This window comes from Hirundo rustica, chromosome W, assembly GCF_015227805.2.
Source record: "Hirundo rustica isolate bHirRus1 chromosome W, bHirRus1.pri.v3, whole genome shotgun sequence".
Taxonomy (NCBI): domain Eukaryota; kingdom Metazoa; phylum Chordata; class Aves; order Passeriformes; family Hirundinidae; genus Hirundo; species Hirundo rustica.
The window spans coordinates 28,366,977-28,371,646 of NC_053487.1; the positions used below are offsets into that span (position 1 = coordinate 28,366,977).

The 4,670-nt window shown below is 45.7% G+C and overlaps 2 long non-coding RNA genes across 2 annotated transcripts; both read left to right on the plus strand.

Moving 5' to 3' along the window:
- Positions 1-268: 268 nt before the first annotated feature.
- Positions 269-996, plus strand: LOC120764940 (uncharacterized). The gene is made up of 3 exons (XR_005704329.1): positions 269-345; positions 429-543; positions 899-996. It is a non-coding gene; the product is annotated as an uncharacterized LOC120764940 (long non-coding RNA).
- A 1,175-nt stretch (positions 997-2,171) lies between these two features.
- LOC120764939 (uncharacterized) lies at positions 2,172-4,228 on the plus strand. The gene is made up of 3 exons (XR_005704328.2): positions 2,172-2,343; positions 3,605-3,786; positions 3,930-4,228. It is a non-coding gene; the product is annotated as an uncharacterized LOC120764939 (long non-coding RNA).
- The last annotated feature ends 442 nt before the right edge of the window (positions 4,229-4,670 follow it).

Below are 4,670 nucleotides of genomic sequence, written 5' to 3' on the forward strand. Positions count from 1 at the left end.
ACAGAAGGAACAGAAGAAACAGAAGGGAGGCCCACTCTCGCAGCCCCCTGATAAGGGGTCTCGAGGTGGGCTGTAACAGGCTTGTGCCAATGGGGTTACAGATACTTGATACTTCGGGGGGGGTTACATGTGTGGGATAAATCATACATTGGGGGTTGTTTTCCTAGGCATCCAGCAACTAGGACATTTCAAACATCAAAACTTACTTTCAATTCTATCTCAGTTACAGGTTTCACATTCTCAGAATCTAAGCAACCATATTTATAGGGCTTTCTGGCTTCATCCTTCCCAACACATATGTACGTCTGTTGACTTCTTCTGAGACCTTGGATCCAGAAGACCTGTGTAAGTGATCTCTAGGTCTTGTCCATCTCTGCTTGTACTCTGTTTGCAAATTATTCCAATCCTGTCCTTTTTCTGTGCCCAAGGTTGCTTGGTCAGCTGCATGAGATGGAGACTGCTTTTGATGGCTTCTGGGAAAAACACCAGCTAAAAATGGAACAATATTTACAACTCTGGAAATTTGAGCAAAGTTTTCAAGAGGTAGGATCAGATGTGATTCCATTGGCTGAAGGTAGAGTTGGAGATCTGATAGAGAGAATATTTTTTTGCTTTTTATTTTGAGAGTATTTAATTTATGCTGCTGTTCCTTGACTGTGGCAGGGCTAGCTAGCTTGGGGCTGTGCTTCCTCATTGAGAGCTAATTTATGTATCACTGCCCTGCAGCCACGTGGATTTTGCTGATGGAAGCATCTTTGAATTTAGAAATTAGTTCTTGGGCACTAGTTGTATTTTTGGATTTAGCAATCTTAGCTCAAGTGTGATTAATTTTGGGCTCAGAATGATTTCTGGCCTGTGCTTTGTATCCTTTTGCAGCAGTCTTCTTCTTTGTGTCTAGGTCAAGAATGCCATTGAATTTTTAATGGGTCAGCAAGCAGAGCTGCCTGACACTGGCTACAGCAACCCCCAAGTGAAACAGAGGCTCAAGGACTTGGATCATTTTGATGGCATGGCCCAGGTGAGATAACCTTGCACAGAGGAAGCACTAATGAAACACAAGAGCAACATTCAGTATTTGTGGCAGGAGGTGTTTGCTGAAATTACCTGGTTCTGGTGTAATTTGTTGGTAAGTGCTGCACGAAAGGATCAATTTCATGTCTCTGCTCTGACCAGCAATGCTTCAATCACTCTGAAAGCCAGAAACAGTGTATTTAATTATCATAGTTAAAATAAATTGCTGAGCCACCATGAAAATCAGGAACAGATAAATGTCTGAACATGGAGGAGGCATGGGATTTAATGAGCTGGAATAAGAATTATTAATATTTTAAGTGCTTTAGGTATGCTTATAGGCAGAAACTTGTTACCAAGCTCATAGAGTTGCAAAAAAAGTTGTATCCTGACGTGTCTGTGACTTGAACATAACATATGGGTGAAGACTAAGAGATGTAGGGGAAAGAAGAGTAAAGAGAAATGATTCACAGGAGCCTAGCTAAGGATATGGCCTTTGCAAAGGGATGTGCTGGCATGTGGGCCAGGGTCAGCAGAGAAATCCTGAGGGATCTGGACACAGAAGACAAGAGTTCTAGAGAAATGTCTGAGGTTTGCTGGCCATTTGGAAGAAATGTTTATGGAGAGAGGGAGGAGGATCAAAATGCCAGGCAGGCAGGGTGCAGCAGGAAAGCCATCCCAGTGGAAAGCCAGCCCTGGAGAGCCCTGGAGAAACTATGACCATTACACTAAGGTGTGCAGAAAAGATTGTGTGTTCTTGGCATCAAGATAAACCTCAACTACTCCAATTCCCTTTGATGCTTGGGAGCATAGTGGGCCTAAACTGGACATCAGCTGCAGTTTATTCAGGGTGCAGTTCCTGGAGGGGGCAGTGATGCATTGCCAGCAGGCACTCACAGCATTGCCAGTTTGGTGAAATACTGTTTTCTTCTTCATCCTCTTTATGGATAGCAAAGGGTTTTCTTCCCAGATGGTGGGTGCCATTTTATCCTGCATCAGCCACCCATGCTGGCTGCTCCTAATGGCAGTGATCTCCATGTGTGCCTGAAATCTGGTAAGGCGAGGGTGCACGTTGGTATTTGTGGACACTTTGGCATTATTTCTGTAAGTGTGCAATGCGTTCTCTCCCTTCCCCTGAAGGATCTGATAGGGAAGGCTCAGGTGGTGATACTGCATGGACACCAGCTTGCAGCCAACCATCACTATGCACTCAACCTGATCTTCCAGCAGTGCAACGAGCTGCGGCACCACTCCGACCTCCTGTCAGATGAGATCAAAAGGAAGTAGATGCGCCTGCAGAAGACCTTGGTGCTTCATACCCGCCTTCAGCAGGTAGAGTTCAGAGACAGTGCTTTGAGGAGGTAGTTAGCTTCTCCATGGGGTTAGCCTCTCTTCTTAGCTGGAAGCATCTGAAATTTGCAGCTTTTCTTCAGCAGTTAATGGTAGGGAGGTGTTCCCCAGAGGCTGGAGGAGTGTCACACTCCTCCCTTAGCTGGAAAGTCAGCAAACAGGTATCTGCTGGTGCTGCGAGGGCAGCAGAAAGACGTGGGCATCTCCACAGAACACCAAGTTCAGCTACTGTTCTTGGTCGTGCTTTCATGCTGCATCCATGTATTAATTGACTTTGGAGTTTTTCATGCCTGGTCAACAGAGGTAATGCTTTCACATAAACTCCAGCCCTTTTTTTCTGAGTGATTTATTAAGAATGAACATAGCTGAGTGTAAAATAAGGTGACAGATTGGTAGATAGGCACAGCTGCTGTGTGCTAGCATGGAAGTGGAGTCACGTGGCTCCAATGCTCTTTGATATCTTAATCAGCATCAAATATTAATTCAGGGAAATTCATGCTAATTAGGCCAGAAGGCACACGGCTGTAATGTGCTTGAGGCCAATTAAGAGAAACAGTGAATTTTGACCCTGTTCCATTTCCCTGTTTTGGGGAACTGGGGAGCTCATCTTCCCTCTCTCTGTGCTCCACTTCAGCATTGTGCTGATCTGTGGGGACAGACAGTTCCTTGGCAGCCTCTCAGCTGCAGGACAAGGGCCTCTCCTGGGGTCCTTGCAGGCCTGGTTGGTGCCCAGGGTCTAGCTTGGAGCACAGCATGGTCCTGGCTCTCCATGTCTCCCTTCCCATTCACAGCACTGGAGATTCTCTGTTGTTCTTGGCTGGAGCATCTTCTCACCCCCATGCACACCACAGTGTGTGAGTGCCAATGAGCACCAGTTCAGGTCTGCACTGAGCCTCAAGAAACCTGCCAGCCTCCCTGTAAGCTCCAAAGTGACGATTTCAGCTTTCCCAGTTGGAGACATAAACATCTGCTTTTCACTGGGGTCAACTGTGCACAACTTCCATGTCAGGTGCACCACTGATTTTAGCCAGGTACAAGTAGGAACAACTTGGCTGGGTCTGTTGAGGACTGCAGTTACCTTACAGAAAAAATGGCCTTTCTGCTTTCTAATCAAACCACAGTAAGTGCTGAGGTCTTTGGGGGTGCTGTTTAGCTGCATCCAGATCCAGTCAGTGATATTCCTCATGAGAACCTCAATGCAGTGGAGGTAACACTGAGGTCTCACTCCCTGTGCTGTCCCCAGGCTCTGCAGTGCTGTGATGAAGGTACCTACCTGCTTGCCAACCAGCAGATGGATAAGTGCCAGTGTAAGGAAGGCACTCAGAAAACACTCCAGGACACAGAAAGATTTCTTCAGCCTGCTTAAACTATGATCCCCAAACCCTACAGTACAATTTTGAGTCAGTCTTAACATCTGAGTTGAAGGTAAGCAATGCCTCCAGTTCCTTGTTACACAAGTGAAAAGCAGGGTTGGACTGTGTGGCAGTGCTGTCACCTTTATAGTTCTCTGCGTTGGGTCAAAGTGCAAATGGATGGTGATTATGTGAGTCTTTCTTCACTCTTTGCAGTGCCAGATCCAGTTTGTGCAGGCCAAGCTAGAAAATGTTTGCAGCATGTTTGAGAACCGGCAGTCGTGCTTCAAGAAGCTGCTGGTAGCTCCTCGGCCAGAAAATCCACCAAGATCAAAGTCACCCTTGTTCTCTCCTAAACATGGTAAAATGTTGTGGAATTATGGTATTTTCAGCTGATAATTCTGCTTTGAGGCAGAAAGAGAAAGGCTTAAGATGGTTTAAAGAAGCTAACGAAACCTTGCTGGCAGATACAGAGTTATTGGATAGCATTAAATATATAGCAGGTGATTTATTAACTTTCCAGTGTTTGTGTCAATGTTCCCATACCTGTGTGAAGGATGAGGCTGGTTGATTGTTATTTATTTCCACTTCCTACTCAGTGAAAAAGAGCTGTAAGTAGTACACACCTCCAGTTCTGCTTTTCTGGCATTCTGCTGGGCTGGAAACTGGTGTGTCACCACGACACGCAAAGCAACCACACGCAGACAAGAGGTTTCGCAGGGCAGAGGTCCTTCTCTGATCCAGCTCAAAGCTGAGACCAGGCGGAGAGAGAGCCTCTTTGTTTTATTTCTTACTTTTTATACATTTGTGGGTCTAGCAGAAGATTGGCTTTTAGAGTTTTCACCTCTCAAGCCAACTGGCCAGACCAGCCGTCAGTTACAATTGTTTTCAGGTTAGAAATATGCAAAGGACAGAGAATGAAAAACAAAGGATTTGTTTATGTTACATCTGTGGGAA